At 41.9% G+C, this 13,552-nt stretch overlaps 2 long non-coding RNA genes across 7 annotated transcripts in view; one reads left to right on the top strand and one right to left on the bottom strand.

Moving 5' to 3' along the window:
• LOC140639104 (uncharacterized) overlaps positions 1–8,933 on the top strand; it is a 59,737-nt gene extending 50,804 nt beyond the window's left edge. Inside the window, exons 2-3 of the long non-coding RNA XR_012035954.1 lie at positions 4,427–4,647; positions 6,944–8,933. This is a non-coding gene — a long non-coding RNA (uncharacterized lncRNA). The remainder of the gene's footprint in view (positions 1–4,426; positions 4,648–6,943) is intronic.
• The window catches only part of LOC140639103 (uncharacterized), a 54,299-nt gene that overhangs the window by 10,404 nt on the left and 30,343 nt on the right, over positions 1–13,552 (bottom strand). For 5 of the 6 annotated variants that reach the window (XR_012035951.1, XR_012035949.1, XR_012035952.1 and 2 more), the window contains 2 exons: positions 11,189–11,367; positions 9,892–9,993 (listed from right to left, as the gene is read on the bottom strand). This is a non-coding gene — a long non-coding RNA (uncharacterized lncRNA). The remainder of the gene's footprint in view (positions 1–9,891; positions 9,994–11,188; positions 11,368–13,552) is intronic. The other variant, XR_012035950.1, reaches the window with a different exon arrangement.

Genomic DNA, 13,552 nt, shown 5'->3' with positions numbered 1-13,552 from the left:
GGAATTCTGAACAAAGCACAGACTTTAGTTAATAATGTATTGATATTGGTTCACTTATTATAACTAACGCATTACGCTAACATAAAGTGTTAATAATAGGGGGATACGTAGAGGAGATATATGGGAACACTGTACTATCTTCTCGATGTTTCTTGAAGTATAAAAGTCTTCTAAAATAAAATTCTAAAAAACCCAACATTGGTACAAAAATATTGTTCTGACTCAACTCCCCCCTTACTCGGGAGAAATCCACCTCCTTCCAGATGCCCACAGAATGTCTGAGAATTCTCCAGAGCCACTTCTAGTGAATGTCCCTTTCTTGACCTTTAGGGCTTCTCAATTCCTGCAGCTTCTTCTCACAGTTGCCCATGACAATGTTCCAGACAGGACCATTTGCTCACTTCAGCGTGAAGTACTCACAGGTCCCTAGAGGGAGAGGCACCATTATCACAATTAATAGCCAGTGGCCACAGTTAATTTGTGCGTGATTTGGAGGTAGTGTTTCAGAACTCTGAAGTGGCCAGAAAGGGCTATTTTGTGGAAGGAACCTGCCCTTCACTTTCCAGTAATTGAAGTGTCTGTGAAAGGGGCACTGGGAAACCTTTGAGGTAAGCTTTTGTCTTGATTACAAGTCCAATAAACTTCCTCCATCTTGTGCCCTTTTGAGGAATCATTTCTGCCTGTCAGGTACTAGGTGTTCCTTTTAAGACATCAAGAAATAAGAAGTGACACGGAGTGCCTCTAGGAAGCAATCCAGACTAAAGCAGATGTCTTCATGTCACTTTGTTTTCTGCTTCCACTACCTTGCCAGGATTTCTTTGTCTTTGACCTGTGGTTCACACTCAGGATTATTTCTTTGAAAACCTGTGCCTGCCTGAACATCATCTTCTTTTCCATTCACTTGGTTGTGTTTTTAGGTTCCTGGTACTTAGGATTTGGTTTCCTGGCCTGACCTCTGGGGTCATCAGCTAATCTTCCCTCTCATTTGGTGATTTGGGATCCTAAATTTTCTTAAGTCCTGGATTCGTCTGATTTCCAGCCCCATATCATACCAATACCCGGACAACTGTCATGATAACATCAAGTGTCTATTGTCCATGTCCTATATACCATTGAGAGCACAAAACTCAGCTGTAAGGTGGGGAGCTTGGGTGCGTGGGATATTATTATACAAAGCTGTGGGTTGAAGTTAGGAAGTTGCTTCTGGGGATACAGTGAAGATACACCCTGATTCCATAGAAGGAGAAGGAAGGGGAGAAGGACATCTACTGTGACTCTGACCCAGTTGCTTGTATAGCTGTTTGAGTAAGACTAGGGATGTTAAACACGAAATAAGCAACAGGAGTGGTGATTAGGGACACGTTAGAGGCAGGGTAAGAGTGTCTGTTAGGAACCAACCTATGAAAGCTCAGCTCGCTTTCTTAGTAACTGGCTGGTAAAATATCTTTGGTCCATAGGATGGGGAATGGGGTGGCTGGAACTCTATCTCTTTCTTTGTGCAACCTCAACTGGTACCATCTAGCAACTTTGCAAGATGTTTTCCTGGTGGGCTGCCTACACATTGAAATGAACCCAGATTGCATGGTGGCTCATCTATGAAATGATTTTGCACCTGTGGAGGGAATTGGTCCTATGAACTCATGTGTCTACTTCAGAATGCAGATCACCTTTCCAGTGGAATATATTATGGGGATGGCCTCTCTTTCCATTTCTGCCCCCAAACCCATTTAAGTCAGAGGCCTTCTTTGCCAGCTACCTCCTGTTGTTGCTTTGTTGGAAGTAAAACCTGATCTTCTTCCCCAGAACTAGGCCATTTTGTTGTTGCGTGATGGTTAATTCTCCATGCCAACTGGCTATGGTACCCAATTGTTAGAACTGCGTGGGTCCACTTGTATGCAGATGGTTTTCAAAATACAGTATGGTACTGTACATGTGTTTTCTCTTCCTCATTATTTTCTTAATGACATTTCCTTTTCTCTAGCTTACTTATTTGTAAGAACATGACATATAATACATGTAACATACCAAATACATGTTCACTGCCTGCTTATGCTATAATTAAGGCTTCTGCTAAGTTTTGGGGGAATCAAAAGTTATGCACAAATTTTCAGCTCTGCAGGAGGCTAGTATCTCAAACTCCAATGTTGTTCAAGGGTCAAGTTTGTGTATTCTGTTCCTTTGGAGAAGCCTGACTGACTGGCACATGTCTCAAACCCAACTCAGGCAAGATGATGGTGATGAGTGAGCAAAGGTGTTTGGTTGCCTTAGGTTCCAGTTTAATGGGAAAAAAATGATAATAGTAGAAAGAAGGAGAAGGAGCAGGGGAGGAGGAAGGGGTGAAGAAGGAGGAGGGAGGGGGAAGAGAAGGAGAAGGAGGAAGAAGGAGTAAGAGGTGGAGGAGGGGGAGGAGGAAAAGGATGGTGAATGAGGAAGAGAGGAGGAGGGGAAGGCAGGTGGAGAAGAGAAGGGGAAAGAGAAGGATGAGGGGGAGGAGAAGGTAGAGGTGGAGGGAAGAAGAGGAAGAGGTGGATGTGGAGAGGGAGGAGGAGGGTGAAGGAGGAGAATAAGGAAGAGGAAGAAGGTGAAGGAGGAGAAGGGGGAGGAGCGGGTGGCAGGTGGAGAAGGAGAGAGGGAGGAAGAGGAGAGGGAGGAGGAGGGGAAGGGGGAAGAATTACCTTAAGGCGGTATAAAAATTTAACCTGGTTTTCTGATGGAACAGAAAATAAAGCTTATGTACTATTGTTCTGTTTTTACTATGGACACTGGCCAATTATTTATCTCATGCCACAAAAGAGATAGAGACAGAAACACAGCAGAGACAGAGACAGAGAGAGGGAGGGAGAGAGGGCACGGGTGTTGCAGCTTCAGTCAGTGGAGGAAATGGGCCAGGAGGCCATCTCTGCTGAAGCACGTGGCCCCAGCCCTGTCACCTCTGCTTGCTCATGGACCAGCAGGAAGTGAGAAAGGGGCCAGAGCCCTGGGCTGGTGGCATCCCAGGCATGTTAGCTCTGTGCATGTGATTTCACTGAGGCTGCACATGCTTCTTGTCCCCCTGACACAATGCTGCCACAGAGACATTCAGAGTCACACAATCCTGAGATGAAGAAGTCTGGTGCCATGCTTGTAAGAAAGGGATCCATGGGGTGCAAGGGCCGTCCCCCAGGGCCAGGACAGCACACAGCACTCCCAGCCCTGCAGGGCATACTCCAGAGCTGTGACATGTCTCCCTGCCTCAGCAACATCCCCCCTCCCCATCCCCGCCAAGGTACAGACAGGGTCTGAGCACATGGGAAAACCTTGAACATGTCTTCAGGACTGTCTGATTTTTCTTCCATGGTGGCAAAACCAAATTAGCATGACTGTACAGGAAACCCCACTCCCAGGCCCCCAGCTCGTTCTTTCTATAGGCAAAGCCACTCTTCCTGTTCCTGAACCTTCTACATTCTTTCCGAGGCAAGATGTGGGGATACTACAAGTAAAGTCTCTGCACCCTGGATTACTTGGGAAGTAATCCCATGGGGAACCCCAGTTAATGACCATTCTTTCCTCAAAAACCAACAAACAAAAATTGTAGAAGATCCCTTGATTCCTATATCACTTGCACATTCCACATTTAGCCTCTCAACAAAGATGCTTGTTGGCTCACTATTTCAGATGAATCCAGAAATGAGACTGTTTCTCACCCCCCACACCCTCATTACCCTCATCCCCCCACCCTTGCTTTCTAGCTGGTCCAAGGCACCAACACCACTTGCTAGACCACTATGGGGACCTCCTGACTAGCCTTCTTGCTTCTCTCCTTTCTCTCTCACTGCTGCCCACTTCAACCTGTTCCCAGTCATCGGTCACACTGGTCCCGTGGGCTCCTTCTTATCACTCCCCTGCTCAAAACCACCCAGTGCCAAAAGACAAAAATCACCAACCCAGCCTCTCAAGCCCTCCACCGGTGGTTCTTAACCATGTAGACTTGAGACCCATTTAAACTCTTAAAAAGTGATTGAGGGCACCAAGAAACTTTTATTTCTGTGCTTTGCATCTATCAATCCATGCCAGAGTAGAAATTAAAATTGAGAATTTAAAAAACATATGTATTGATTCATTGAAAAATAACCATAATAAGCCTTTACCTATTACCACAAACAACATCTTTCTGAAAATACCTGCATTTTCCAAAACCAAACAAACAAAAAAAAATCAGCAGTAAAAGTAACACTATAGTATTGCAAAATGCTTTAATGCCTGGCTTGTGGAAGAGGGCTGGATTCTCTTATGTGCTTCTGTATTCACTCTGTTGCAATGTTGCCCACTGTGTAGTATCTGGAAAGTTCTATCATATGTTAGTGAGAAAAGAATAGGAAAAAAAAGAAGCAAATAATACCTCAGTAGTATTATAAAACTTGCTTTGCTTTCTTGGATCTTCTTAAAGTGATTGAGGATGCCCCGAATCTGTGGACTACACTTTGGGAACCACTTCTCCACACCATCTGGCCCCCAACACCACCCTGAACTCATCTGGACCATATGCCTCCTTGCTGGTTGAACTTTAGCCTCACAGACAGCCCCATCCCTGGTGCCTCAGCTGAGTCTTCTTTCTTCCCTACATGGACCTACAGTTCACTCCTTTGTCACCTGTGGGTCTGCTTAAAGGTAACTGCAATGACACCTTCTCTGACCACCCATTTTGAATTTTACATGCTTCCTACATTTCCTAGGAATCTTTTCTTTTCTTCTTTCTTTTTGTTTAGGATGAAGGGTCCACCAGGACAGGAATTTTGTTGAGTTCAGTGTCCGGAATAGCAGTCATCAAATAGTAGATGATTAATAAATATGTACTGAATGTGCTGCAAATGTTGGCACAGAAACACAAAAGTGAAAGAATAATGCCCAGGATTGATCCAGAGATCCTATTTCACTGATTTGGGCTTCTTTTCCTAGGATATGGGTTAGGCAGTAGCTTGTCTTCAAAGCAACAATCATCTCTATAGACTCACTATTAAAAATAAGAAAAGTCCCCCCCATTGCCTCTGCAGTATTCAAGTCTACAGAGAGACTTGAAGATGGATTTATTTCACCCTCTTTGATCAGTGACCAACATCTAGAGAAAAAACATAGTGTTTCTGGAAGTCACACTACAGAGTTATGATTGATTCAACCCTAGAGACTGTGTATGTTCAGCTGTCATAGGAGATCTTTTGTGGTGGCAACCATGGCCACTTGTGGGTCTATGGTGACATCAGACCTAGAATGCCCTATAGGGGTCTTCAGATACTTGAAGATTGTCATGTAAAGGAAAGGTACACTATTTTTTTCTCTTTTACTTCCAAAGGGCAAAACCAATGGGTGAAAATGACAGAAAGATTCTTCTAATAATTTCACTTGGCTGGAGAAGAGTCAAGCTGCCTTCTGAGGTTGACCACTGTCCATCCATGGAAGAGTTGAGTATCTGGGAGGATAATGTAATTGGTGCTCAAGTGTAGCACACACACACACAAAATATGAGGTTTAGAGAAAGATTCATATTTACCTCCTTGGCTCCATCCTTTAGTCACTGCAAAGCTAGCTATAGATACATCACACAATCTCCAATCCTCAGTTTTACATCTATAAAAGTCAAACAACAACAGTACTTCCTTTGAAGACATGAATGCAAGTGAAAATAAAAGGAAAAGGGTTGATACTTTGTTTAGTAAAGGTGGTTTTGTTCGCTGCCTAGAAGGTTAGATGAGGTGAAGACCAAGTTACCTCATGGATATAGAGAAGTGTAAATCTCTGAGTATGAGCTGTGGCTGGAGAAGGTGTAGGTGTGGCTGTAAGAACAAAGATCACTGAACCATTCATGTGTTTGGTTTGTGGTACTAGTTGCAAATGCATGGTTTTCTTCAAGGTCCTCATTGTGTTCAGTCCACCACAGGAGAAATTTCTGCTCTACCATAGACGTGATAAAAGGTGGTTAGCTATTTCTTCCTGGAGGGTGGGACAGATCTCCTGAATCTGGAGGAAAAGTCACAGAGTAGAAAATTTTTCCAAGATTTCTCAGACTCCTTTCCAGCTGCTCAAGACCCAGTGGAGAATCTATCTTTATCTATCTATCTATCTATCTATCTATCTATCTATCTATCTATCTATCAATCCATCTTATGTTGAATTCAAGTGAAAGTAAATTATGAGACTTCTCACATTAACTGACCCTCTGTAATATAAAACAGTCAACTCTTTTAGAAATGACTAAATAAATCTTAATGAATGAGCATTTTGGTCCCCATTCATTTTAGAGAATACCTCTTGGTTACATGGCAATCATTTCAGAAAATGTACTTTTTAATTCAGATTTCAATTGATCCCATTCTTTCATTTGCTTTTCTTTCCACTTACTTTAGAATTCTCAGATTTTGTTTTGTTTCATTCTGTTGTTTACATGATATACTTTTTGTTAAATTTGCTTGTAAGCAAATTGACATATTTAAATGTCGATTTCTATATTTAATGATTGGTTCAAATTCATGCTTTAAAAAAGTTGAAATTTTGCCTAAGTAGTGAGATAATTGTTTGTTTGCATGGCTTTTAAATTTGTATTTTGTTAAGCCCTCTGATATAAAATTTCTTTTGATTAAAGTTTAACAAATGTACTCTCATTTAAAGAATATTTAAATACTACTTAGTTTTTAATTCATTTATTACTTGGGTGAGTATCTACTATTGAAAAGCAAATATTTCTTCTGCTATTAATCCAAAACAGAGTTCCCAAGGCTTTAATCTGTACCACACTGATCATGTAGAAATGCCCTAATCTGGTATTGCCAAGGGGATGCTTTAATAGTGGCAAGCAGAAATGTCAGGGCATTTGTATTTTTGCCCAAGATAGGTCCATTATAGTTTGGACTACCAGAAGGATATTATTCTTCTGCCAAAAGGGGTTTAAAATGTCTATTCCTTATTTTCACAGACAAGACAGAAAATGCAACCCATGGTATAAATCAGGCGATGAAGTTAAAGAGACCCTGGAAAAATCACATAGCTATATTTGCTAAAATTCTGCCAGCATTTTGCAGAGCACATTGAAGAATGGAAAGCCTCCACAAGATCTAGGAGTGATGGGTTCATGGATGCTGATTGCATTAAGATGTACTAATTGACAAATAAATACTTAAATGACAAGAGGCCCTGGGTATGGACTGAGGATGAATGTGCCATGAATCAAGGATTATGACTAATCCATTCTGTGCACCTGAGCTCCCTTCAACACAAAACAAAGCAGAAACTTCAGTGGTTAAAGACTGCAACCTCACTATACACATTTGCTAGAACCTTCTGAGATACATAAAGCAGGGTCTGGAGCTGATGTACAGACTGGGTGAGTCAACTGCTGGGTCCATGAGATCTCTCAGAACCAGTGAGCTCTGAACAAGAATTAGATCTCTAGCCATACAAGTTGGGTCACCATTCGTTCTCATGGAGGATGAACTGGAGCTCTGTGGTTCTTCCTTTGTGGTTCATTCCATGTAAATACTGAGAGAAAAATATACGTACCAAGTACAAGTTTAGTATTTCTCAAAACATTGTTTTGCCATTGATTTCTTAGGGACCCAAATTAGGATCTCCTTCACGTTTTTTCTGTTTAAAAATGCACCAAGCAGACCCTACCTGATGATTATTGCGTTGATCTTCAGAACCCAGAGGTGGCAAAAGCTGGTCATTTTTATTACAAAGGAAGATATCCAAATTTTTTATAGAATATGAAATATGTAAATCAGAATTCCATTGAGAAAAGAGAAGCCACTCTAGGCATTCCAAGTAGAAAGTGCTTTAACAGAGGGCATTAAAAGCCTACATAATCATTGGAAGGGCTTAAGAATAATTGTTAGTGAAGCTTCGAGAAGAAGGTAATTAACAAGAGAGCTCACCCGGTACCCACAGCAAATCTTTGGAAGCTAAATGGTGTCAACACTGCCAACATCAGCTGTCTATGATATCAAGACAGGTGACTTCTAGGACCTTGCCCAGAAGGTACTATAACTTCATATTGGCCATATGCTCATGTAGCTATGTGAAACTGCCACCAATAATAATAAAAATAATAATAATTAATAATAATAATAATAATAATAATGGATTCTCTTTTTTGCTTTCCAAATTTCACTTGTTGGCCCTGTCTTTGGGAGACTCTAACCTGGAACCACATAGAGATAAAGATTCTAAGAGATATATCCCCAGGTTTCTTTCTGGCAATGCAAAAAAGACTGCAAAACATGCGTGTGGTGATCACCCCACGTTTTTAATTTTATCAAATTAAAACAGATAATCCAGCACAATGAGGAAACCAAAGAAAAGTAAGGAGAAAGCAAGAAGCATTACAAAACTCTGGTTTGTAATATGGTGGTGGATTGAATTATTGCTCACCAAATATTCATCCTCCAATTTTCTCCAGCTCTATGGAAGAAGTTTACTTTCCCATCCCACCCATGTGGGCTTGGGCCTTTGTCTTGCTTTGACCAAAGGAATATAGGCAGAAGTAGGGGTTCCAAGAAGAGGTTTTAAGAAGCATTGCCTGTTTCTTCCAGGAATCTTGAGATTCTGCATTCAAAAGAGAGCTACTGCTCCTTTAGCCTGGATGTGCCAGATTTAAAAAACAAAAACAGAACAAAACAAAACAAAACAAAAACATGGCACCCAGTCAACAGAGCCACAGACAACCTACAAATCCCTGACAAATATTCACCCTTAAAAGCCATGAGATTTCAGAGTTGCTTGGTATCTCAGCAAAACATACAGTCTCTGAGCCTGTTAATTATCACATATTAGCTATGTGGATGGTTGCCTTATATAGAAGAATGAGCACAGATTTTGGAGTTCTGGCTCTATCAGATATTAACTGTTATAATACAGGTACATTTTCTCTTTCTGAGGCTCCATTTCCTGAGGTACGTTAAAATGAAATAACAGAAGCTATCTACACTCACGATTTACTTTGTCCTCAGCATTGAGCCTTTATGTAAATGGTCTTTTGTATTCTCAATAGAGCTATGGCCTAGGAATTTATTACTCACACATTATTAGCATACTGGGGCCTCTGTAAAGAAACTTTTCTTATCCATCATCCCACAGGGTTAAGAATAAGAATAAGAGCTAGAATCCAAGCTAAAAGCTATCCTCTAGAGCCCAAGCTCTTACTATAGGGATGAGTTAGAATTATTTATGGGATGCCTGGAAAATCATAGTGTCCACTGCTACCTTCTACTTCCCCCATATTCTTATGTTTAGGCTTTATAGAATCTATCATTCCATGTTCCACCTGAATTTCTCATCACTTTGCTGGATCTCCTAAACTGGTGTATCAAACAATGTTAAGGAATTAAAAGGTATTTATAAAATAAAGAGACGTAATAAAGCAGGGCTTATGATGCTGTACGAAGATGAGAGGAGAAAAGTCAGGACGTCCACTATCAGATCTCAAGGTTACCACTAGTTTTTAGGGAATCTGACCACCCAAGTCAGGTACATAAATATGCCAAAATTGTTGTTCACAGTTGTCTGTGGCACAGGGACAGATATATCATGAGAATCTGCCCAGATGCTGGTACAAAACTTTACGTCATGCCTACCAAAGCCCAAACATCTTCTCACTACTGCCAGAGGAGCAAAAGTGGCTTCTGCTTCACTTCTGTCCTTATTAGAGTGTAAACCAGGTGCTGACCAGGGATTCTGGAAGATGCACTTTCTGGTTTCCTCATCTGTTCTATAGGGAGAACATAGAAAGGAGCCAGAAAGTTGCAAAATTCCAGTAGAGCGTCATCTGGATGTCAGCCCCTTCAACTTCTCCTTATCTGTATATACGTTTCTAATACTTAACAATATAACATGATATGGCTCTACATTGTGCAAACCAAGACATACCCACTTTATGCTCAAAAGGGAAGGCTCTGGTCCCATCAGACACTGTATCCATCTCTGGCTGATGCTGGTTCTTCTTCTATTCATTTTTCAACATCTTTTACCCTGGAGAATAAATATTTAGTTTACCACCAATATTTCTTAATAAGATGGTAAAGAAAAAAGAAATTACACAGCAATTATTATAAGCAAATATTTAAATAGCAAAGCAAGGAAAAACTTGTGCATGTATTTTACACATGTTTCTTTGCTTGTTTGTGACAGTCCCTGAGACCAGAGTTGGTGTCCAGAACTTCCTTCTTCAACCATCTACTCTATGATCCCTTTGCAGCTATGGTTTCTCTCTGATGGGGTGACAAACTTTACCTCCTGCCATATGATTCGGCCTGTATTTACTGTTGTCACCGTTCACATCTACCATTTAGAATGGAATTACTAGAAGTCTCCTCCAAAAGAAAAATATTGTCAGGTTTCAGATAGGTAACTTTCCTGATCTACACTTTTCAGAATCCATCTCCACACATATTCCTTGGGCTTCTACCAATGCTAACAAAATATAATCATTGTTTTGGTATGTAAATGGGCTCCCCCCAGGTGAGACCTTTGTAGAGATCTCTCTAGGCTATGCTGAGATCTCATCCAGTTATGGGTCTAGAGATAATGAGGAGTAGACAGCGTGGCTCTTGAGGGTCTTCTTGAGAATAGTATTTTACAAGGTAACCATCTCAGGTAAAGTCATTGCAAGGTCTTTAAACAAGGGGAATATAAGAAATAGTGAAAGGGATTTTAAGAGCAAGGAGAGGAGCTGAATGGGAAAAATTAGAGAGGGAGACAAACCACGAGAGACTCCTAACTCTGGGAACCAAACAAAGGGTTGTGGAAGGGGCGGTGGGTGGGGGGATGGGGTAACTGGGTCATGGACACTGTGGAGGGCACTTGCTGGGATGAGCACTGGGTGTTATACTATATGTTGGCAAATTGAATTTTTAAAAAAATGTGTAAAAAAAGAAAGGGGGAGAGCAGCCTCCTCGCAGGAGGTGGAGGATACTTCTGCTTTCAGTAGAATTAAGTGGGCAGTGGAGGCAGGGAGCACAATCTACTGATATTTATTGGAATCTCCAAAACTCAGAGCCTTAGTCTTCCCCCAAGCAACACTGTCTAGCACTAAAGGAACTAAAGCATTGAAAGACCACTTTGACCTGTAAGGCCCACCATTCCCTTTCGAAGAAAAATGATAGCGCTAGCTATCTCTTAGGTCAGGACCCACAGCTATTGCCAAACTGTCTGAGGTACCACCTACAGGTGTTTCTGTGTGAATTTGCATGTCGACCTAAATCCGTGGTTCCACCTGCCGCTGTGAAAATGGCTTCTACTTCTCTTCCTTCTTCCAAATCTTGCATGTGAGCTCTCAGAACAGACTGTACATCGGAATCCCATTGGCAAGAGAGTGGAGGACACAAGTTTCCATGCTTCTGGCATCTGCAATATCAAGCAGAGCATGGAAGGTGTTGGAAATGATGCCAAGTACTGACAGGCAAGTGTCCGGCCCATCAGGGTTGGAAATCCTCCTACACATTCATCCACCTCAGCACTTTCTACATAGTGGTAGAATTTTCTCAAAGCTCCTTTGTCATTGCTGTTATCCCCAACATAGTAGAGGCTTAGTAATCATTGACCATGAGAGGATTGTTCCCGGGTCCATGACTATGAAGGCCAAGCTCTCCCATTCCACTCCATTCTTTACTAGAAAAAAAAAAAGAATATTTGAATTTCTGTTTCCCATCAGATCAGGGAAGACCACCAATAAAAGAATCTGCTTTTAATATTCCTTTGTTACTTGGGAAATTAACTCAACCATGTGACACAGTCAACTCACATGAAACTCAACTCCAAGGTCTATCAAATGATATTACCTCACTTCAGGGAGGAGAAACCTTTGGGAGGTATATATATAAGCTAACTTTATCTGTCCATATAATTTCCCTGGGTATTTTAAATCCTCATTAAAGAGATGGAGGCCATGATTCCATAGGGATTTCTGCACTCATCAGGGAAATGCCAGAGAAGGGGATAGCAGAGGCCACAGACTATTAGCTGAGTTATCACTGAAGCCGCACTGTCTTTAGCTGTAAGCACTGTACCTTGTGGCTTAATTAGGAACACTGGTTAACCTGGAGTCAGACTAATATCTTATCTTCCAGTGATACTTCTAAATTATTCCTCAAATGGAATATGTGGCAGTAGCCCTAAATGCAACCCTGATATTGCATGCATGGTCCCCAAAGAAACTGGGCAATAGGCCTAAGAGATCGAAAGTAGCCACCATAGGCACTTGCTTATTTATTTAACATGGGTGCCCATTCATTGATCAAGCAAGCATTGTGCTAGGCACAGGAGAAGATATTTAGAGGAGATGTGCTCCTGGGGTTCCAGTAGGTTAGACTCTGAGAAGGAAAATCGAGCGACCTGTATAGGCTCTCTGGATCTCAAGAGTCTCTTCTGGAAGGCAAGGGTAATAATTTCTCATGCCTCGGAGTGCTGCTGGGAGCAATAAGAGAAAAATGGTACAAAGACTTCCTCTAAAGAATAAGTGATGGAGAGGGGCACCTGGATAGTTCAGTTGGTTAAGCGTCTGCCTTCAGCTCAGGTCATGATCTCCAGGTGCCAGGATCGAGGCCCGTGTCAGGCTCCCTGCTCGGTTGGGAGTCTGCTTCTCCCTCTCCCTCTGCCCCTTCCTCTGCTGGTGCTATCTCTCTCTCTCTCTCTCTCTCTCTCTCTCAAATAAATAAATAAAATCTTTTAAAAAGAACTGATGGAGAGATAGATACGTGATATATATGTATTTATATATATATGTATATATGCATTTATAGACACATACGTGTGTGTGTGTGTAAACTCTCCATGCAATCCTGAGTGACTGAGACTCAGGGGGCCCTAGCAGCAGCACAAGTCAAAGCAGATATGAAAACTGCCTAAATTTTTAACAAGCTCCTCAGCCCACACGGATCCACAGCCCACCAGGAGACATTTGTCACTTTGAAAGTATGTTGAAGCATGTATGGAATATAGGAGGGCATAGATCTGTGGGAAAGGCATTTCCAGTACAGCAGAGTGGAAATGCATGCTGTGCATGGGGCTGATGAGCAGCAAGTCCTGTTTGGCTGGAGCAGAAAATATTGCAGCTAAGAGAACTAGAAGCATCTAAGCACACCCCATGAGGGAGCCTAAATGTGAGGGTACAGGCAGGCAGGGAGTCTTGGTTTTCATTTTACCTGGGAAGCAAATAGAGCCTAGAAAGTTTAAGGCACCACTTTGATGACTCTAGCTGGTAAGTAGAGGCAGTGAGCTGGAGGGTCCTGGTCCATGCCACAGGGCTTCTGGAGAAAGTCTTCAATAAATATTTAGAAATAACACCTAATAGTTATTGCCACTAATTAAGTATCAAGGAATACAGTGGAGATATCTGAGTTGCACTATTTCCAAGTTCACCAGCACCTCTTCTAGAGATTATGCTAGTGCTGCTGGGAGCTGACCTTGAGACCCATAGGTGGCCTCAACCAGGCGTGGACCCAGCTGGTGAGATGAAGTGGTGCATTCAGGAAATGTCTCCAGTGGAGTGCTGGCAGCATTGTAGCAGAGGGGACCGGAGAATGGGGGCAGA

The sequence above is a fragment of the Canis lupus genome, chromosome 8 (genome assembly GCF_048164855.1).
Source record: "Canis lupus baileyi chromosome 8, mCanLup2.hap1, whole genome shotgun sequence".
In the NCBI taxonomy this organism is placed as follows: domain Eukaryota; kingdom Metazoa; phylum Chordata; class Mammalia; order Carnivora; family Canidae; genus Canis; species Canis lupus.
The sequence above is the reverse complement of the archived record's forward strand: the minus strand, read 5'-3'. Positions and strand labels throughout refer to the sequence as shown.